Consider the following 23,321-nt stretch of genomic DNA (forward strand, 5'->3'; position numbering starts at 1 on the left):
ATGCTCCATTCAGCCAACAAACGAGGAAGGTCCAGACAGCCCAGAGCAGCTTTTGACACCTGACAGTGATCACAAACAGATATGACTTAGCATCCTAAAAGACTCAGCCATGGAGTTCTGTGATGGGCAGATCACACGAATAAAGCGTTATGGAAACAGGCCCGTATTTCCGACAGCAGGCTCCTCACTAATGAGAATGGCTGGGAAGTGAAGACTCCTTGCCAGTGGGCACCCTATCCTGGGGAGGCCCAGAACTGGCCACAGAGACAACTGGCTTGTATTGCCTGTTGTCTATTGTACCTGTGCCTCCCCAGACATGCTTCGAACGGGCTTCGCCATAGCAAAGGTTTCAATAGGATCTGATTAAACAGAATGCCCCAAAGAGTGGCAATTATTTTCTAATTACACAGTCGTCTCTTTTCTAAATATGCATTGCATTTTGCGTATGTGGTAGGCATGTGTTCAGCTGGATGCAGATGGGAGGAACTCGCCAACCAGCTCGCTCTGGTTTGCTTTCTCTGTGTACTTTCTGCTCCGCTGGACCATGTGTGCCATGGGGAACTGAGCAGTGCTCCGCCTACGCAGACCTTCAGCTGCTGCATGGGCTTAATGAGTTCTAAAAAATCGGAGCGGCACCCGGTCCCCATCTGTCACCGTGGCAGATCTGCTTGTTCTAAGAGCAAAGCTGGCAAGCAGGAAGGCTGCCGGTTCCAGCCATAGGATCAGATAACCCCTCCAATACTATTAGTAAACGTTAACACGAAGCATGCCAATTAATCAAGATTTTTCAACAATTCTGTTGTTCATGAGGGCCAAAAAGATGCCAAAGGGAAGGTGCCACAGAGTGTTTGTTTCTTTGTTTATAGTTTCATTTTGAGACAGGGTCTCATTCAGCCCAGGCTGGCCTTGGACTTGCTGCTGAGGGGAGAAAGACCTTGAACGCCCGATTCTACTGCCTCTTCCTCCTAACACCTGGGATTTACAGCGTACCACCTCGACTTTCAAAAGGCACACCCCGAATCTTGTGAAAAGCCAGTCGCCTGACTTCCTTCTTCAGGCCTAGATGAATCTAAGCAATTCTGTCAAGGGGTGTAGGGTCTGTCTTCTCTCAGCCCACTATTTTCTCTCTGTGTTTCTCCTTCTCCATGGGATGCTAAGGTGGCGGCTTGCAGTAAGCACCTTTAGGACTTTCTTTGGTGCTGGCCTCGTTTCTAACGAGAAGTCAGGCATAGTAAGTCGTCATGTCGTGCCACCCGCCCCCCCCCTGCCCCCCCCCCCCCCCCCCCCCCCCCCCCCCCCCCCCCCGCCCGTGAGGAGGTTTATGTAAGAAGCGTCTCGGTTCTGGAAGCTGGGAATCCTACTTCTCCAGGTTGACAGGGCTATAGCGATTTATTTTACTGTTTATTATAAAATTCGGGGACAAATATAAAGATGGGACAATCACCTTGGCCAGCACACACCAACCACCCTTAGCTTCGAAGGGCTCCGTACAGCCTTCCGGCCTCGCCTCCCCTTCTAGGGTGTGGGAGTGGGGCTCTCTCTGGAGTCCTGGGAAACTCTATGATCCATCCTGTCAGGCTTACTGTAAGCCCCGCTTCCTGAACCAACGTCTGACTCTAATTGGACAACCGGCACATCATAGATAAAATTCCGGTAACACTTGGCTGTTCCCAAAGGTTGCAAAGGAAACCTCTCCGCAGACTACTTTGCTTCCAGAAGACCCGTGGCTGACGGCAGCTTGGCCCCAGCGTTCGTGGCTGTTCTCCCTTTGTGTTCAAACTTCACCTTGGCTTATATAGACACCAGCCGTGTGGGATTAGGGCACACCCCAAGGACCTCATTTTTGACTTGGTAAAAGACTCTTAAATAGCCGGGCGGTGGTGGTGCACTCCTGCAGGCGGATATCTGTGAGTTCGAGACCAGCCTGGTTTACAAGAGCTCCAAAACAGGACTTCAAAGCTACAGAGAAACCCTGTCTCGAGGGAAAAAAAATAATCTAAATAATGCCACATTCTGAGGTTCGGCGGGGGGGGGGGGGGGCACTTTGCTCAGGCCAGAGGCCCAGCTGGAAGGAAATAAAGAAGGCACCTAAGCCTCACCCCTCTCCCAGTGCCACCTAGTGGTTGACTAGCCTGGTGCAGGGAGTCTGGCTCCTAGGAGTGTTCACTGGTTCCCGTGGAGCTCATTTGCACCTTTAGTTCTTAGCATCTTTAAAGAAAGATCATTATTTGGTATATCCTAGGTCCTCTTCTAGAGTCTTGGGGAACTCTCTTCTCGAGGCTGAGACGGCAGTCTGTGGCAAAGCTGTCCCCAAATCCCAGGGGCCAGGGTAATGACAGCCTTGTCTTCTTTCAGTCTCAACCCCCCACAGTGTGACTTCAGCATGCTAGTAAAAAAACAGTAACAAAAGAACTGTTCTCAGACTCTAACTGCCAGCACAATTGTACCATTATCCTGCAGTTGATCCAGAGGAAACCAGTGACAAGATGTTTAACAGCTTCCCTTCTCCCTCTCAGGAGGCTGCAAACTCACATCATAAATCTCCCGGTACACCCAAATACCTTTCTCACCTAACCTCAGGGCTTCTTCCGTTGGCTCCAGTAACACTGCTCTCGTTCTCTGGATGCTTCTGCTTTGCGCCTTCTGTTCCCTCTGTCTGGAAGTGTCCTCACAGGTCACCACTTCTTTGGTTGTTGAACCCTAAAGCCCACTTACCAAGGAGGGGTCGCCCCAAGAGACCACTCTCACACCACAGTTGCTGCAAAACCAAGAGGAATTTTATTTACTGCGGGGCGACAGGGCCCCTCAGCCTCGGGAGGAGAAGAACCCCGGGTGGCTGTTACAGGCTACTTTTAAAGGAAAAAACCGCAGAAGCAAAGGGGGAATCCAGGAGTCGTTTGTCAACTATTGTGACTAACTCATTTAATGGTCAGCTAACTGTAATTGGTCAATGCCATCGTGGTTGCTGGGTTGGTTGAGCAAGGAGGAACATCTGCAGGTCATCTGCAGGTCATTTTGCCCCAATTCCAGGAACTGGGTTTATTGAAGAAAATCCGCAGAGGGATGAAAAGTACCTGGGAAATGCTTGGGTGATTATCAGGTTCCTGGTTCCCAGAGGAGGAGGGGCAGTAGTACTGAGATGCCCCAGGGTCTTTCATGGTCATCCTATTGAATTCCAATTTAAGACCCTGGCTTTATTCCACTCTGCATTAAGTAAAGTGCCTTTATTATCACTAGACATCATACAGATTTATCTATCTATCTATCTATCTATCTATCTATCTATCTATCTATCTATCTATTTATTGTCTCTCTCCTCCAAGTTTTCTCACCTCCTGGTTTATTCCAGATGCACCCTAATACCAGGAGATGTCTCCAATAAGGACCCTTTCGTGGACTCTTTGTGTGAAGATGTCTGTCTCACATATGCTGGTGCTTCCTGAGGCAGAGGTACAGCCTCCTTTATCAGGTCCCTCTGAGAGGATAAAAGCCCCCAGTTTCCCTTCATTCTGCACATGAGATCATTGGACTCAGATGCTAAGGCAGCACACAGAACACCACCTCAGCTCTGAGCCAGCTAGGGTCCCGGCTCCATTTTTAACACTAATAGCTGTGTAAAAGTAACCGAATCTTTCTGAATTCCATCGAATGAATGGATAGAACCACAGCTATCCTGCCGGGATGTGACTATTAATTCACATATGGAAAGAAGGGACTTAGGATGGCATTCCATAACCACAATTCACTGCCATAACCACTAGATTTTAATCCTTGCTAGCTCGGGAAGGACTATCAAGCAACAAAGATCTGCATCTCGTTCATACCGCAGCAACAGGTTTCACTGGGAGAAAACAGGATGAGAAAGATCCCCTCGGTGGCTTGGAACTGTAGATTTGTTACATTTTCACTAGCGTTGACATTTCAGAAAGGAAGACATGTCGTATAATGGATTTCTGAGGTCATTTTCTCAAGGTTCAGTTTTGAAGTCATTTCATGCTGTTTCCTTGGCCCCATGCTGTAGAACACGCCACATTTGCCCCAGGCCCCCGACCCTATTGGCTCTAGCCAACTGAGGCTTTCGTTATTTTGCCTCCTGCCCCAAACTCACCGGAAGCACCAAAGACGTCCCATCTCCTGAAAATGGCTGAGGAACGGTGGCAGGGTTGTGGGCATCACTGACTTTGCTGCTTCGAGGTAAGTGGAACTTCAATTAGCAACCCTTCCAGTGTCCCACCCCTCTTTCATTTCCCATCTTTCTGAAAGAGATGTACTTTGAGCAGAACATCAAGGAAGATAATGGACCAGTAGGAAGAAGGGAAGGAGGAACCTTTTGACAATCTCAAAGCTCATTTTAGGCAGCAAAAATCAAATCATCCTTGGGCAACAATAAGCAACTTTACCTGGCCGCAGGGAGCACATCCCAGGAGTGAGGAGAAAGGGGGAGCAGAATTCGGGAGGGTTCAAGATTTGGTCTTGACTGATTGGTTGGGGAACTGGGCTTGGTTCTAGAAAAACTGAACCTAGCCAACCTAGCCCTGGCCCTGGTTGATCTACAGGACCTTTAGAGAGTACAGTGTTCACCTAAGCAGGAGGAAAGCAGAGGAGAAAACAGGGCATCTAGTCACAAGTGGCACCTTTACTATGTGAGACATCTCTGGGTAAACCAAGGACAATAGGAAACCAGTGAGACACCAGATCTAGGATGGCTAGTCCTGGAGAGCCAGAGTCCACCAAGACACAAAGACTGTGAGTCCCAAGGTCACCTAACTTAGCGTGACCTAAGTTAGCGAAGATCCTAACTCTTACAATGGTTTATTAGGAAGTGGACTTGGAGAAATCATTGTATCTGGAGGGTAGAGCCCTGAAGCTTGGGATTCGCTCCCTCATAAAAGAAGCCCCAGGGAGGCCCCATCTCTGCTCCAGCAGACAAGTAGACTACTGCATTGAGAATTCCCTGTCTGTGAACCAGAAAGTGGGCCCTCGCCAGACCCTGAACTTTCTGGTGCCTTGATCTTGGACCAGTCACCAAACCTATGAAAAATAAATGTCTGTGGTTAGTGAAATCCCCTATTCCATGTTATTTTGTTACAGCAGCCAGAATGAACTAGGAAACCTGGAGACATGGGAGAAAAAAAAAAGTATGGTCTTGCTTGCCCTGTTTCCCGTTTGCTTTCTCTGCCTCATGCTGCTGGTCATGGGTGCTTGCTCTCTAGACTTTTATTATGGGAGAACAGCTAAAGCTCCGTTTTAACTAGCTCACTTGTTTCTTAGCACACTTTAGTATAAAATGCTCTGGTGTGTAAGTTCAGTTCCCCTAACAGGGCAAAGCAAAGGGGCTTCCAACACCACCCTTCCTGCCCCAAGCTCAGTCCTGGCTCACATCGAAATAGCAAGTGTGCTTCACCTGACTCCGCCATATCTCTTGCGGCTGGTCTAGGGCATAGCCAGAGCATGGAGGTTTCTAGAAGCTCCCCAGATGATGCCAATTTGGAGTATCTCAGGACACACTCCCTGTACTTTATTCCGAGGCAGAATAAAGTGGCTGATGGAACCCTCCATTTAACACTAATGAGAGCATTAGGGGAAACGCTGAGGTTCCCAGTCTGGGTCTGCATCCGGGCCCTGGGGAGGGGTGGGAACATCTGCTGCTAGCTCTTAGCCTCTCTTCTGACCTCATGGGGCAGCTGGGCCAGATGATTTTCAGCTCCAGCAAGCTCTCAGGTGCCGCTGATGTAGCTAGGAGGAAGTCGACCTCTTGCCCACGTGTTGTCTGTCCCCTGCCCCCTGCCTCTTCTTCTGTGCCCACTCCCTGCCTGGCCCAAATCTGGGCCCTTAGGGTAGTTTGGTTTGATTTAGTGCTCTCGCTGTTGGAAGATAGACACCAAATGTTCTAGTTTGCCGAGTGACCCCTTACAAAACCCTTGCCCAAGTTCATTGCCTTGCACGTAACCGTTGCATAAGAAACATTGCTCTAAAAACAAATCCCTTGAGGCCACGAAAGAAAAAGGTTTTCTTCTCCTGAGCAAAATTTGACAGCACCCCGTCAATATCTTTGGGTGGTGATTTAGAATTAAATCTTTGGGGACACAAAGCTGCCCTTTCTGCACCCGAGGACACCAGGCGCATCATTCACTTTAGCTGGCAAAAGGGTCCAGTCTGAGATGCACTGAGCTCTTGCAGAGACATTGGAGACACTAGAAAAATCTCAGTCACTAGAAATATCAAGCTAGGAATACAGTAGCTGGCACATCCAAGTAAGCAGAAAAGAATCCACTTTTGTATCCAAACCAGTGTGAAGTCAAGCAGAAAAGCAGGGCAAGATGGGCTGCAGTAGACACAGGCAGTCCTAAGAGAAGGGAAGGCATTTAATTAGCTCTTGCCTGGCCCAAATGTGCCAGAAAAAATGAAAAGCAAGAACCTTGTTGTGCAGGTAGAACAGGATTAGTTCTTGTCCGCCGTATTTAATGGGTCAACAGGTACTCCATGGAACAATCCCCCTCATTCTTTTTCCTCTCTCTCCCAGGCCTTTGAAAATGCACTTTATCAAAATTAGGCCGGATTCTGCTGCCAAGGGATGCTCAAATGTAATCTCTTTGCTGGCAAACCTGAAATCTCATCCCAACACAGCAGCTATGATGTGCAGGGACCCATTCTACCACTAGAGGGCAGTGTCCTAAGAGAAGTGCCACCCTGGCTCAAGTCTGCGAGTAGAGCCCCTTGGCCCAGATCAGAACTCTTTTTCTGGTTTAAAACAAAATAGGAAGATAAAGTACCAACTGGATTAGGTTCTGAAGGCATTTTTACCCATATCCTTTGAGAAATCAATCTTTCTGTTGTCATGCTGAGAACCAAACTTGGGGTGTTAACTATGCTAAGCAAGTTTCCTACACTGAGCCACACACACTGCTTGAGAAGTCAAGTCTCCATGTGTGCCACCACGAAGCAGGCAAGCATAGGGAATAGTTCTGCAACCTGGGATCCTACTTGGTTTGGGCTACGTGCACATCCTATTTCTAACAATACACCTGGTCCCTTGAGACTCTAACACAGACATGATACACACGCACTCACACACCACTCAAACATGAACCTTATTAACCTGCGAGCAACATTAATGAACTGCTCGCTCATTACCTGTAGCACGAGGGCCTTGCTTATTGGGGTTTCCATCCTGCCCAGTTCCCACAGCTGGCAAATCCCAAAGAAAATCACACAGAGGTCTGTGTAAGTTATAAAACTGATTGGCCCATTAGCTCAGGCTTCTTATTAGCTATTTATTTATTATGTATACAATATTCTGTCTGTGTATGGCTGCAGGCCAGAAGAGGGCACCAGACCCCATTACAGATGGTTGTGAACCACCATGTGGTTGCTGGGAATTGAACTCAGGACCTTTGGAAGAGCAGGCAATGCTCTTAACCTCTGAGCCCCTTCTTATTAGCTCTTGTAACTTATATTAACCCATTCTCCTTATCTATGTTAGCCACATGGCTCGGTATCTTTCTCAGCAGGGTAGGTCACATCTTCCTTCTTCACTGATCTGAGCAGAACTGGGAGGAATGGGCTTCCTCCTTCTTAGAATTCTCCTGTTCTCATTGCCCCACCTCTACTTCCTGTCTGGTTGACTCGCCTTTACTTTCTGCCTGGCTAATCAGCATTTATTTAAAACATTATTGACAGAATACAGACAATTCTCTCACACCAATTAGCCCTCCCTGAAAAATTTAGAATCTATTCAATAGTACTTTCTTTGTGCCTGAATAAAAGACGGGAAAGACTGATCCAGTCTGAACTGGTTTGGGATACATACATAATAAGGTAAAATCATTTCCTTAAGGAGGACTTTTGGAAAGAATGCCCTATTTACCATCTCATACCTGCACAATTAGGTGTGCATATGATTGAAATCCGGTGCATTATGGGAAAGGAACTTATTATACAATTTAATCTGTCAGTCAAAATGGAGAAGCACCCAAACTGCATTCCTGAATAATCAATTTCTTCTTCCATCAGACTTCTTCCATTTCCAGCAGGAGACCACAGAGAACAACTGGGGACTCTAAGTTTCTTCCCTCATGTGACCTGCTACTCTCATTCAGTATAATCGGATTTTTTCTATTGCCTTGTTCAAATAAAGTTTGCTTGCTACTTTTGAAACTCCAGGTCCAGACTCCCCTCTACTGGTAACACACACACACACACACACACACACACACACACACACACACACATCTCAGAGTTATATACTTCAGTGGTCCTTGGGGCATTCTGGAGAATGCTTTGGAAACTTGAATTTAGCCTCTGTTGCAGTGGAAACCTCGAAACTTTCCTTTCGACAGTCACTGGATGGCTGTTGGAGCAACAGAAGGGCTGAAACACCCCACCCCTGTCCTGACTGCCATCCATGTAACCAGGACGGTCTTGAACTCCTTATGAAGTCAAAGATGCCCTTGACTTTGAGATACCCCCATCTCTATACCCAAGTGCTGGGATTACAGGCACATACACGGACTGGGAGCTGATCCAAGCTTTGGGCGCTATGATCAAGCAATCCAGCAGCAGCTACCCCAGCTCGTAGTCTTGTACAGTGATGCTGGGGAGACTGGTCTAGGCTCTGTGCACTCTGGGAAAGAACTCTCGCCAAATCCCAGCTCTTATTCTTGCCTTTCTCACTAGCCATAGATGCTATTCTCTTCTGAAGCCCAATGGTGTCACGCTCTCTTCCAAGATCTTACTGCTCTGTCTGTGTCCTCACCAGAGAGACCACAAGAAGACTCTGGGAGACCATTTCACCTTCAAATTATCAGTGTCTGGCAATTCAACAGTGAGGAGAATCACGTGGTTGAGTGACAGTAGACTAAATGAGTGAGGGCATCAATACTGTGTTTGCTTGCTCATCTATACCCCGGGCGCAGTATCCCAAAGACACAATAAACTCATACCACATCGATCTTTCTTCGGGGAAATGCTTCTTTCTCTCTTAAGTAGAGTCACAAGTGGTCAACTACATTTCTGTGAGCTTGTGTGCGTTTGGTCCCTTTCCTTTTCAAGCATGAAACATAGAAGGCAGTTGGAGACCTACGAGAAGAGAGTTGATGCCCCCACCTGTCTACTGATGGTGCCTACTGTGGGCTTGCCTTAGTAGCTGTCTGTCTGTAGGATGGGTTACTTGAAAAGGGCCAGTGAAGAGTTCAACTGGGGACTTGGTAATCGGCTTTCTGATAACTGGGAAGAAGCGGCCATGAAGGAAAGAACCTGGTGACCCAGCCCTGCAAGTGCACTGTCAACCCAGGCAGCTTACATCCTTCCCACCTCCTCTGGGGAATTAAAATCCATCATGAATCACTGAAAACCAGACAGCATCATCCTCCAAGCCCCCAGCAGAGTCCCAGCTGGTCCATTAAGCTGGTCAATCACAAAGTAAAAGCAACAGTTCAGAAGATGTGACGTTGGAGCCCCAAACAATGGCCTGACGGCTTCTGAATATTTAAAATGAACAAGGAGGAAGCTTTCCCAGCACTAGCAAAGAAAGATCGTAACATCAAAGACTTGAAATCCCTTTCTCTGGGGAGAAATAAAGGGCATAATTCCAGCTCTTGGCTCCCTGTCTACGCCTCCCACTTGGCACCTACCACAGGGAGGAACGGATGTGTTTAGGCATCTGACCAATTACTAGATGGGGGAAGTTTAGGGAAAAGGACTTGATCTTATTCTTTGTATCTCCCAAGTCCAGTACAATACCTGATACACAGTAACTACAGAAGCCATTTTGCTCTCGGAGTGAGTGAGGATGCTAGGGCTCGAGGTGTTGTCCTAGAAAATTCTAGAATCCCCGGACTTCAATTTCCTCGTCAGAATGAAGAGTGAGCTTGTTTCTAATTGGAGCCTTCGGTTATCTTCCTCTAGGAAGTTACAGTGTAACATTTTACAGACTTTAGAAGGGTTCATAAGAGTGTGTGCATGAGCCCTTGGTACATGGTGACTACCCCGGAGCTGGATGAAGGGAGGAGAGGCCCTGAGTGGTGACTGTCGTGTTCAAGGAACACATTGTACTGAGATGGATGGACTCAGGACTCATTAGTGTAATCCACAAAGTCAAGACTCGAGACTCAAGTGACCCGTTTCCTGAGAAGAAAACAAGTTAATGTGACCGCCCGCCTTCTCAGTTGCCTCTCTGGGCTGATAGTGATTTTAAGTAACACGTTCAAGTGGCCCCTTTCTTCTTGCAAACATCACTTGGAGTCACTTGGTACGCATCCTCAGGAATGGTTGCCTGGAAACTGCTGGCCATATCTTCCTTGGGGCAGGGAGATGAAAGCAGATGTGGGCAGGATGCTATCATGAGAGATGCACAGCAGCAGGGCTGTGCAAACAGTATCTTTAAAGTGGGAGATATGAGGGCTGGGGAGATGGCTCAGTCAGTAGGAGGCTTGCTGTACCAGCGTGAGGACTTGAGTTTGATTCCCCAGAACCTACATGAAAAAGCCTGGCACAGTAGTGCATGCCTATAACCCCAGTACCGGGGAGACCAGAGCTTGCTGGCCATTCATAGGTGAATTTCAGGTTCAGTGAGAGAACCTGTCTCCTAAAAACAAGAAGGAGGGTTGGAGAGACGGCTCAGATATTACAAGCATTGACTAGTCTTCCAGAGGTCCTGAGTTCAATTTCCAGCAATCACATGGCGGCTCGCAACCATGTTATAATGAGATCTGATACTGTCTTCTGATATATAGGCAGACACGCGGGCTGTATACATAATAAATCTTAAAAAATAGAATATAATAAAAACAATGGAAAGCGATCAAGAAAGACACACACACATACAGAGATGCAGAGACACACCTGGCCACACAAAGTAGACACTTGGATGTTTGGCCTTCTATATGTGTTCCTTGGAAACCTACAGAAAGAACAGGCCTTTTCACCTTGAATGAAGAATGAGTCTAGGCAATAATCATAACAAGCCCTTTAATGAGTCACAAGTAGTCGAAGGGAATACAGAAAGCCCTTCTTTATGTTCCCAGGTTAATTCCGTCTAATTAAAGCCTCAGCATGATGGAACAGTATGGACATTGCCCTCAAAACTGGGAACTGTTTTCAGCCAGAAGACTCCGAGTCTTCAGTGCTATGTCCCTCAGCTGAGATCACTAAGATGGTTGTTCCATGTCTGGGCAATTTCTGACCTCGCTAGCTGCCACATAGAGGTTCCTTTTCTTTAGTTTTTCCAATTAGAGTGTTCTACACTGTTTGACTTTCTCTGCACTGTGAACCTTCATGGGAACTGTTGTACACCCATCCCTTGCATGGGGTGTCCTTCATTGTCCATCATGGGGAGATCTGTAGAGGTCTGAGGATGATAATTAACCAGGAGCATGTTTAACTCAGTTTCGGCACGGGCTCAGTCATGAAGCGCAGGGTTTTAGTGGACGAACCAAACCAAGGAAGGCTACCAGTAACGGGCAGAGCTCGAGATTGAAAAGATCCACACTGCGTCGTGGCTGCATTGACCAGAAGACTCCAGAAGCACTGTCCTCAGTTTGCTGTCTATGGGAGGGGACCAAAACCTGTGTCATCTTTGCCCTGTGTCGCCTAGGCCCAACAAAACATCGTGCATGGGATGATTCCTATAATGGGAAAGGCCTCTATCAATACTTGCTCAAGTGATGCTATTCCCAGAAAAATACACATAAAAAAATGTCAGCATATTAATTCTTTCAGGGGGTATGCGATCCCTCTTGGCAGCTGACCATGCAGGGAGAGGAGCAATGGATGGGGAAAACTCACAGGGCAGATAACAAAACACCTTGCTTTTTTTGTTGTTGTTGTTTGTTTGTTTTCTCTTTTTACAAATGACCTTTAAGTATTTTCAGTGCTTGCTAGGAATGCACTTCTGTGGTGCTTCCTAGTGGGGAACTTAGAATCCATTGGCAAAGTTTTCTCACTGGGCTCCTTAGTAAGTGTAGTTGGGGCTGAGAGACCTGTGCTCCAGTAGAATGTAACCCAATGAGTGCTTATCCCTAGAAATAATGTCAGACACTTGCCAGTTAAAAGTATCCCCAGGGCTGAGTACCGTGAAGCCGCTCTCTACATATCTGAGAAGTGATGGCCGACGGATGAGGGAATTTGTATCTGATGGTTGATCAAGTCCATTCAGTCGATTTGACTAAACGTACGCTAGTCCATTCAGGCCAGTCACAGGAGGAACGTTAGCCCACAACAGAACTTTCGGTTTTTACTGACGATGCCTCTCTGAGAACGCAATCCAAGCCAGACCACCCAACTGCACAGCTCTCCCCGAAACTGAAAGGCTTGAAAGTGTTCAGGTGCTCTGGCAGCTCATGCACAACTTATGTGTGGGTTTCTGATGCTAACTAGCAGAACATAAGAAGGATCTAGCATGCAGATCCAGTCATCAGCCTGATAATTGGTTAAAATTGTAAAAAATCAAACATGGAATGTCCGAAGGAAGTGAAGCAACATACAAGTTTTGGTTTTTGTTTTTCCTTGATGGAAAAAAGAGGGCTTCCATGCCTTAATTTATTGCCCATCAGCCCGTGATTGGTATAACCCCATGTGTTGGTTAGTTGTTTTTTTTTTTTTTTCTTAACCTGACACAAGCTAGAGTCGTCTGAGAAAGGAGAACTCCAACTGAAAAATACTTCCCCCATCTGATTGGCCTGTAGGCAGGCCTGTGGGCCATTTTCTTGATTAAAGATTGGTATGGAGGGCCCAGCCCACTGGCAGTGGGAGCTGGGGGAAGGCTGACATCCTGGGTGGTCCTGGAGTGTGTAAGGAAGCAGGCTGAGCAAGGCAGGAGGGAGATGTCAGTAAGCAGCGCTCGTCCATGGACTCTGTCCCAGTTCCTGCTCCAGGTTCCTGCCCTGCCTGAGTTCCTGCTATGGTTTCCCTCAATGATGGACTGTGATCAGCACGTATAAGCCAAATAAATCCTTTCCTCCCTACGTGGCTTTTGGTCATGGTGTTTATCACAGCAACAGTAATCTAACTAAGACACCTAGTTTTAGTTTTTTGCATCTAGCATTTTCCTAACATCAGCTCAATGGGATGATAGCTAAGTAGACTTGTGCTGGATGCTCTGAGACTCTAATCTTTTTAATGACTTGGGGAAGATAAGGAAATTCACTGTAATTTTATGATTTCATTGTGTGTGTGTGTGTGTGTGTGTGTGTGTGTGTGTGTGTGTATACATATATTTTCATCCATGGTTCCTGGCTCATAATTCTAATCTGCCTTGTTGATAACCATTTCTCCTCATTCCAGAGGGTTCCTTCCCTAAGACTCCAAAGAAAGAAAGCCTTTCTGAGCAAACTGCATTATTGACATCCACCCAATCATTGCACCTAGACACAGATGTAAACAATCCCATCACATTTCCGTAGGAAGCACAGCTTAGGGTAAGCACTGGAGAAACCAGGACTGACAATTACACAGGCCTGTTTCCTTCAATGGGAGGAAATGGATGAAGCCTGGTCACCTGGAACACCAGAGTGAAAGCAGTCCGACAACCTGGCGGTCCTCGGCTATTCTATCAGGAGTCAGCCTCCACCTGGATCCCCGCCTCCATATCCTCAGCACTGTTTAGGCCCCAGTCCTGAGCTTTGTGTTTCAGTGAACAGAACCCATCCTTGCGAAAGAGATCCCATGTATGTTGCATCCTCCGCCAATAGAATTCATCCTTATGCTTCTCACTGACCTTTGCCCTAGATCCTAGCCCCGAGTTCTGATTGTCAGCCAATAGAGCTCATTCGTATTGCAGGGGTCACAGGTGCTTTGCTGACTTGCAGGGAGTTTCTATGTAGCTATGCTTAAAGCTCTGCTGTGTTAATTGCCATGTGGCAACCTATTCTCAAGGTTTCACTGTGTTTAAATGTGTAAGAAGAATAAACCACAAGGTCAGACTCTGGACGTTTGGGTCCAGTGCCTGTGAAGATGGTGCTGACCCGAGTTTCAGTCTCCACCTCCAGCAGACATTGTCTTCCCATCAGCCACGAGGCTCACTGAATCCCTGACACACTTTCATGTCTACTGAGTCAAGCCTATACAAAGGACTACCCTTAAAATCCACGAAGAACAGTTTTGGGGAGCTTCTGGGTAGCTGGATATACGTAGTTCCTGGAGCGTTTCTCCGTTCTGTCTTTTCCTTACCCTTTGGAATAAGCTGGCCCCACATGGTTTCCTGAGCTTTTAGAGTCACTCGGGCATGTTAATTGGACCCCAGGGCATAGTTGTAGAAGTGCCAGTTTATAGCTGGTGGGTCGGAAGCCCAGGGAAAGCGGCTTGTGATATTCAAGGGGCACTTGAAAGCAGTGTGGTGGGCAAGGGAGGGCTTGGCGACTGTGCCCTTCACCTGCTGGGTCTGAGGCTGTCCCTGGGGAGACAGTGTCAACAATGAAGAGAATCAGAAAATATCGAGCTGGTGTTCACAGCAAAGTGAATAATGTGCGTGGTGCTGGGGAGAAATCGGGTTACAGAAGTGACCGATGTTGGGAGGGTACCGTAGGAAAGGTTGGGTTTAACTGGCCTTTTCCTTTGTACCACCGTCGAAGCCATCTCTTCCACATCGGCATAGGCGGGGTAGGCTTCAGGCAGATGTAGTTATGAGTGCGAGAATACCAGATTTTATTCAGAAATTACACACAGTAGACAGTGCTAGTATAAGACACAGCTTCTTGCTCAGAGGGAACAGGTGCCGAGACACTTGGGGAGTAGATGCATTGCCTAGCAGTAGCTATTTAGTGTGATAATGGCGTTTGATAGTTTGGACACAAACACCATTGTCACACTCCACAGCTCTGCTAAGGAAAATCTGTTGCTCAAAGGTGTTAACTCCACCTTCACATCCGGCCATTGTCACCGTCAGGGGCTCCTCCACCGTGGCTTCAGGCTGTAATAGGAAAGAACATAGGAAAGAGACGGGGTTTCTTGAATAGAAGGGAATCACAGAGGCCTTTTACCAAGATGAACAAACTCCCGTGGAGACAGATGGCTGTTTGTTTACATCTGTTTCTCTGAGAAAGCTTCCTAAGCTTGGGTCCCTGGAGGAGACAGATACTTTACACAAACCACATTATATATGAAAGGGCTCCATTGGATTAATAGATTACACTGGCTTTCTGCTCACCATCGTTTCCAATCCATCATTAGCAAATGTGATCAATTCTTCAGCTCAAGAAAATTATGATGACTTTTTCCTTTTCTTTTTCCTTTCCTTTCCTTTCCTTTCCTTCCCTTCCCTTCCCTTCCCTTCCCTTCCCTTTTCTTTTCTCTTCTTTTCTTGAGACAATGGTCTTACTACATGGCCCTGCTTGGTCTTGAACTCAACATATAGACCTGACTGACCTCAAACCCACAGAGATCACCTCCTTCTGCCTTCTGAGTGTGGCATTAAAGGCATACACCACCACTCCGAGCTTGCGATTGTTGTTTATGAGGCTGTGGCACTAGACTATGGGGTCTTGTGAACACAGAGACACCCTACATTGCTCAAATTTTAAATTATTTCCAGCACAGTTCTTCTCTAGTAGAAGAGCAGGTAGAGGATGAGGAATCTAGGAAAGACAGAAGGAGAAGACAATACTCTAGCTAATACTCGTCTTCTAGCAGAAAGGTTGCCCTGGGTGTAAATCCCTTCTGGATTTATGTATGGTTCCGGTTAAATACAGCTTCCGACTCCTACTCCCAGTGGAGAGTGAGAGGAAATAGAAGGGTTTTCCCTAATCCTTTGTTTTCCCCAAGAACTGGGAAAGGAGAAGACTGGGGGGGGGCAGTTTCCCACCTCCAGAACAGTCCAGTCACCGTTTCACTAGGGAACTGCTTTAGCTATCGACCCGGCTGTATCTAACTAGTGTAATTCTCCCGCTTTCTTTGGTCTTTCATTCCCATGCAGAGCATGAAATCATCCTTGAAGCCAGATCCTGCAGGGACAGCATTCTATGACCTCCCACCCCCTCCTATGGGGCCCACAGGGTATTGGCTCCTGCTCCTTCCCCTTTCTTTTCTATTGCTCCAATTGTCTCATTTTCTGCTTCATAGTTGGTTTTCTTTTGTTCCTCTGTGACCCTGGCAGGCAGCAGGAAACGTGTACGACTCAGTCCTAAGACAAGCGTTCCTCAGGGGCAGCTTTGTATGATGCAAGGAGAAGCAATGAAGCCAGGAAGTTCCTGTTGACACCCAGTCCTGCCCTAAACCCTTTGTACTGACAGTGATGGGGACACAGGTGTGGTGGATGGCCTGTCCTTTCCCCGCCGCTCCTTCCAACCAGAGATAGGCTATACTGATTTCTCTTTGCTTGAAGGACCTAGAACAGAAATCCCCACCTCTTGTTCACCCACTGTGGATGCCCTGACCAACTCAGTGAGTCTCTAGAACCCACTTCTGCACATTTGATAAGAGCCACCGGTAGAGGAGAGGCATCCATTAGTGACACAGGACCTGTGGGGAAATGCTAGGAAAGCTCCGTACTTAAGCCAGTCTGACCTAGTCCATTCCTCTGGGCTTTGCTGCAGGGTGTGAGGACCTGTCTGTGCTAATCTGCAAAGACAGAAGCAGAAGGAAGAAGGATCATAAAAGAAGAGAGGGAAACCTATGCACTAAACCCAAACCTCCCCAACCCCTCCCTCTGGGGGCTGGTCATGAACCAAGCACACATCTCAATGAAAAGGTAAAATAACTAACTAAATAGATACAGATTTTTACCTATACGATAATTCATAATGACGCTATTTAAAATAAAGAACCACATGCCATTCAAATGCCCAGCTATAGGAAAATGGCCATCTGCTCACCACAGTACACTGTCTTCTCATCCCAGTCACAGAATTGTAGAAACACGGTTGCTGACTTGGAAACAAACTAAGATTTGGTTTTGACCAAAGAAGTGATTTTGAAAACAATGCATACAAGTTGGACTCTTTCTATGAAAATCATGCAGCATTCCTGCCATAACAGCTCTCTACCAGGTAGGAAGGGAGCTACTGGCTTATTTTTCCCTTTATTTGTATAACTGAATTTCCACAACCTTTACAATGCTTTTTTAAAATTCTCAAAGTCCCTTTTCCCTTTCTGGATAACCTAAGTACTTCCCATTTTGCAAAGACTTTTCTTAAATTTGGAGGTTGGGGTCTACCGAACTCAAGCACACTTGTTTGTCACCGTGAAATGTAGTTTTACAAATCATTACTGAAATATCTTTTTATACAGTATAATGGTTTTGTGATATTACGTCAAGAAATAAGTTCTTATTTATTAGGGTCCTGCAAACAATTTTTAGACATTGCTGAAAACGTTCATTTTTTTTTTCCTCTCTGCGTTCTTTGACCCAGTGATTATTTCTTGTCAGTCCCTCTGCAGGCGGTTGAAAAGGCCAGCAGAATATTCTCCTGTTCATCCAAATGTCATTTACTAATGAATGGATCACTAAAAAGAAAGCCAAAGTGGTTAATTCTAGGGTCAACTTTTAGGCCCATAGTTGGGTCTTGTTCTTCAGATTTAAAAGGGCTCGTGTCCTAAAGCTTTAGATTGAACTTGAAGCTCCACTAGTACTAGTTAATACCCAACAGGAACTTCACTGGTACTAGTTAATACCCAACAGGAACTTCACTAGTACTAGTTAATACCCAACATGAAGTGAGTTGCTTGGGAGGGAGCAATGCCTGTTATTTTCTATGACCCCCCCCCAAAAAAAAACCCAATGCTGAAGACAAAGGTGCTGGATGCTAATCAGGGTGACATGTCCAAATGCCAACAGGTTTTTCCACAGCTCAGAAAGGCCTCGTGAGACCATGCCTCTTCCTTGTCCCCAGAACCTCCCACCTGCTAGCAACCTGTGTTCCATGTCCTCACTTTCCTCAAGAAGATGGAATTCTAGACATTTCTAGGGGCTGTGGCCTGTGAATCTAAGGAATCCCTGTGCATGAAAAAACAAGTTAGACTTGGTTTGCTCCTTGTTTGCTAGGCATCCCTTTTCCTAAGTAGGAAGAATGGGAGTTCTTTAAGGAGGAAACCTGAAAGAGCCAAACCAGCACCAAATATATCAGTATGCGCCACAGCTCCCAGGAAGACGTCTTGGAGCTACAGGTACTAAGAGATCAGGGAACGGTAATTTCTCAGCTTGTTCAAAGGGGCAAAGAGCACCCTGCAGAGCGTCATAGACCCAGAGAAGGGACTGCTCTGGGACATGTGTAGAGTCACTTCGCTGTAGAAACAATTCAGTACCACAAAAGGATTGCTTAAGAAGCAAAAAGGAGAGATACTTTTGTATTGCAAATCCACCTTTACTGTCAGGTGAAATAGATGTGTTAAATGCATCCATTTGACTGTTTTAGGCCATTACAGTCTAGACAAAGAAAAAGACAGTCGGTTCATACTTCCTGAGTCTTGTCATCTTTGAGAGCGCACGGGGCTTTTAAAATAGAATGTTCTTGTCAACAGAGAACAAAACAGCTTTTCTTTTCAAGGGAACCCATCTAGAAGGAGAAATCCAGAAAGTTCCTTATTCATAGCATCGAAATCAGTATTTAATTAACCAAGAGGTGAAGAGAGAATCCGTTGGGCAATTCTCAGCATTTAGGGTCTTGGTGGGCTTTCAGTCAGGAGTCAAGACTTGGGGTTCCTAGAGACCAGTTTCATCTCTGTGTGGGAGGCCAGCTATTTCCAGTATCTTTGAGGGGACAGTACAAATTGGTCACACATGCAAGAGGAGCAATTTCAATGCAATGCAGACATAAAAGAAAAAACATGGTGAATATTGCCTGTGTGCTCACTCTGAAGCACAAGCAAAGAAAAGAATTCTGGGTCAAGCAAACCCCACTTTAATTATAGTGGTAGAATCTTCACCCAAGCCCTTGGTGTTATTGATAACCAGGCCATTTTAAACCGGGAAATGGCTTTCTATAGCCACTCCAAGGGTAGAAATATAAGCTTGCCTTTGGTTCCTCCATTTTTCTCTAGCCTACCCTTTCCCTTCTCTAAGGAATATAAAGAAGTTTCCAGAAAGGGTCTTGCTCAGGTTTTCTAAAGAGAGTGAATGATCATGGCAAACATATTCAAATATTGCATGTCTTATATCTGATATTGGTCAGGAGTTGTGTGGAGCCTTTTAAACACCCTCACCTCACTCAGCATCCCTGAAGAACAGCCTCATTTCCATAGTGGGCTGGCAGGCCCTGGAAGAAGGTACTTACCCCAGTCGGATTTTGCCTTCTTTCAGCCCAGGGCCCCTTATCTGGTTGGCGGGATGGTGTTTCTTATTTCTGCTGGGAGTCCAAGGGCAGCTGTGGGTGAGAGGCCTGAGCATTTGGGGCTTTTAGGCCTCTGCACTCTCCCTTTATGGGATCCAGGGCTTAAAAGTAAACAGTTTTTTTCTCTTACTGATAAGTCACATTAAATTATCGATTGTTGGGGGACGGAGGGCGTGACCTTAGTCCACTAAGTCAGAGTCACCTTTGGTTAAACACTAAGCAAAACTGAAGGTCCAGTTTTCCTCTGCCCACTTGCTACGTGGTGTGCACCATCTGTGGGTGGACATGAAGGCCAAGGGCAGGCGGCTGAACCTAGCGAACATTTTTGTCTTGGGACTCTGAGCCAAACCTACTCCACTACTTTCCTCTGGGGGAAAGTGACACCCAGTGTCACCCCCTCAAGCTTCCAGAACTAGGAAGTCACCTGGTCATATGAACGTGTGACATACACCTCCTAGTTCATCCTACTCAGGAGCCTTGACTGACAGCAGGGAGCCAGTCTCATGTTCCCTGTCATCTCTGACGAATGCACATCTAACCGCTGGTTTACATGACCATGTATGAAACACTTTCCCGACAGCTAAGGTGTGGACAGCCAAGTGGGGAGACAAGGCAAGCAGAGTTGGTCACTCCGGAGTCAGGACAGACACATAAGCAGTGACAGTCACGCAGGCTGCATGCTGGTGTGTCCAGCCATTTCCTTTTCTCTTTGGGTTATTCTGACAGGTTGCTTTCTTCAGCGTAAACGGAAACCCATCTTTATTCTCTCTCTGGTAATCTACTGTGAGGCCAGGCCTTTATGAAGAAAGCTGGAGATCCGTGGCTTCGACTTGTGGGTCCTGCCACCCTGCCCCAACCTCATTTGGAGTTGTCATGTTTCCTCTGTGTTGCAGTTCACTGGGCTCCAGGACCAAAGAACTGTGGCAGTCCATGGGTCCCACTGCCTCCTCCTTTCCTGGGGAGACTCAGTTCTTCCCCTAGTGTCATTTGACCAGCTGAGGTCATCCTGCATCCTTGCTCCTTGGAAAGACAAGGTCTTCCTGTGTCTTCCTAGGGCAGACACGTTTATAAGGTAGAAGCCCTAAGTCCACCCCAGGAAAAACTACCTTATGGGCTGGGCTGTCTGGGAACAGCTAAGGTCCAGTTTCCAGCAACAGATATGGCAAATATGGCGATCAGGTGATTTCTAAAGGTGGCAGTGCTGGAGTAACCGCGTGGGCTGGAGTAGCTGCGTGGGCCACCTGAGGTGTCTTTTGCCTTGCTCTTTTATTGCTTCTCCTACTCACAGCAACTGTGTGTGTGTGTGTGTGTGTGTGTGTGTTTGTGTGTGTGTGTGTGTGTGTGTGTGTGTGTGGTTTTCTCCTTTTAAAGTGAAGTGAACACCTCATAATTTGGCATATGGATGCTCTTTCCAAGAACAGGATATCCCTCCCTCCAGCAGATCCCTCCCAACAGCTTCCTTCTGTCCATGAGAGTTGCTGTCCTGTCAGACAGACAGCTGCGCTGTGGGATGGGGGACACGGAGTACAGTGTAGACCACTTGCTTGGCCTGCGCAAAGTACTGCCTGGTCAATGCTCACCTCAAAGATAAGATGACTAAATAAAAACCAGCCACAAAACCTTTTTGTCTCTAAAAGCACGATGAAGCAATTCAGCTTCCAGATCATTTTCTTAAACTCCAGAGATAGGATGAGTTTTTTCCAAACTTCTTTGAACAACCTAGCGTCATATTAATGAGAGCTAGTCTCTAGGAAGGAAGCTTGCGGGCCAGTTCCAACTGGACTCCTCCAAGACCATTGTCTGTAGTATGTGGTGCCTTCAGCAATAGGGTCTCGCTTTCGCTCCGGGAGGCCACAGCAATAACCTGTATTATTTGGGGAGTCCTCTTGGGCTCCCCTGACCAACTCCTGGAAGGGATGCTAGCCGTGCCTGGCATTGACGTTTCTGTTAGCTTGTTAGTCTATGGCTCTTGGCAATGGCCGGATGGGGCTCGGGAGGACACATTATAGGCTCAAGTGATGTCACTTTATTCAAATATACATAAGCATAAAATACACTTATTTATATTCTATATGTATTTTAAGTGAGCATAAAATGTTTTTTTACAGCTTCTTCAAACATACTTGGTGTTCTTTACTCATCCTCCCTCTTCCTCTGTGTTGCCCTCCCTACCCAATTCCAAGCTGAACCCCCCTCTCCTACTCTCCCTGTTTCCCCCATTCATAGCACCTAAGTCTTACTATTGCCTAGTGCTCCTTCTCCTCTCTCCACTGTGGAGTTTTTTTCTCCCCTTTCCTGGTTTCTGTAGTTACTCCAGGTGCCACCCATCTAACAATTTGGAGCGAAGGTTCACCAATAAGAGAAAACATAATGTTTGTCTCTATGGGTCTAAGTTACTTCAATGGAGAAAGGCAGTCAATAGTTCCACCTAGCTATAAAGGCTATGAGCCAGGACAATGACCAGGATGGCAAGATATCCCCAAGGGCGCAATCACGGGAGTATATGTATATGTTAGGTACAACCAATAGCACTGTAATTGGACTTACGGCCTACTCAATAGGACGGAAGTCATGCCTGATACTGAAAACACAGCTTGCTACCTGTGTCTGGTGAGGCCATGGGTCCTAGATGATAACCTACAACTGTCACCGTCCTAAACCAGAATCATTCTGGATGACATTACAAATGCTTGTCCTTATACCCACAGAGAAGTGTAGCTCTCACTCCTCAGCCATGAAGCTTCTTTTTGCAGTAGACTGAGACCGTCCTAGAAAGCCACAGCTCGTCAAAACTGAGGGTAGGGTGCTCAGCCCCAACTGATACACCTACAACGCCATCCCCATACCCAAGGCTCAGGTAATGAGGACGAAGGGGTGGAAAGACTGTTAGAACCAGAGGACAGAGGTGCCTACTGCGCCTATGGGAAGCTGCACCCACGACATCGCGAAAATATGGTTGCCTAGCAACAACAACACCCGTTGCCGTGCCAACGTAGATGGGGGAAATACCCCTAGATGAAGAGCTACAGGCAGTTAATGGCTGCGGAGAATCAGTGTACTCCCGGGATGGGCTTCCTGGTAAGTTATTCAGTCCTAAATCGTCAGCCCTAAGTCAATACTCGCTTGAACAGCAACACTTGGCGGATGCGGCAGGCTGTATTTACATAGACATATACAATAAAAGAAGAGGTCAGAGGTCACGATGTAGAAAGGGAGCGGGAGGGGCACGGAGCAAGTTGGAGGAGAGATGAGGCAGAAATAATGAAAACATAGCATTCACGTATAAAATTCTCAAAAAAAGTTCAAACATTTAAGCAAAAAGAACACTGGCTTTTATTTTTTAAGAAATAAGCAAGATGGGTTCCCTTTAGTGATGGTGGCTCCCCGTCCTCCAGGGCTGCGGTTCAGCTTGGATATCTAAATGCTTGATATCTGTGCTTGCCGGAGAGGCCTTCACCAACAGGAAAAAGCAAAACCCGGTAAACCTGCACTGGCAGCAGCTGTTAGTAATCAATTGACCCTGGCAATTGACCGACTGCTTGGTTTTCTTATCGTCCTGCCACGACCTAGAACTTTTTTGAAATAAAAAGAAAGAGAAGAAACCAGTTTTCACGAAGAATGCCCAGCGTTTGCCTGGAGGGACACTGAAATCTGGGGGGCAGGAAGCCTGGGAGTCATTGAATCCATGTTTGGATTTTTGCCTTTGAAGTCTTCTTCTCTGAGCAGCAAAGCTGAGAATCCTGGCCTTTTATTTGCTCTAAAACCTCGGGCGGCACAGATGCTGGACTGATGGAGCAGAGGCAACCTAGGGCGGATGTAGAGACACTACTGACATCCCAAACTATATCTTCTCTCGGCTTGTTTATTCCACTAGCAAAGAGGCAGAGGCCAGAGCCGTCCAGTCTACCGTGTGCTGGGGGAGGGCTTCGTGCAGCGGGGCTGAGGGAGGGCTACGCGCAGCGGGGCTGAGGGAGGGCTACGCGCGCAGCGGGGCTGAGGGAGGGCTAAGCGCAGCGGGGCTGAGGACGGGCTGAATTGCACGGCCTCTGATTGATGACTAAG

General features: G+C 46.9%; 1 long non-coding RNA gene across 1 annotated transcript; it reads right to left on the reverse strand.

The window, feature by feature from the left end:
• Nucleotides 1-14,616: 14,616 nt before the first annotated feature.
• On the reverse strand, nt 14,617-19,342 carry LOC125390196 (uncharacterized). The gene is made up of 2 exons (XR_007228686.3): nt 19,203-19,342; nt 14,617-14,905 (listed from the first exon to the last, which is right to left on the reverse strand). It is a non-coding gene; the product is annotated as an uncharacterized LOC125390196 (long non-coding RNA).
• Between the last annotated feature and the right edge of the window lie 3,979 nt (nt 19,343-23,321).

The sequence above is a fragment of the Myodes glareolus genome, chromosome 13, assembly GCF_982192425.1.
Source record: "Myodes glareolus chromosome 13, mMyoGla1.1, whole genome shotgun sequence".
Lineage (NCBI taxonomy): Eukaryota > Metazoa > Chordata > Mammalia > Rodentia > Cricetidae > Myodes > Myodes glareolus.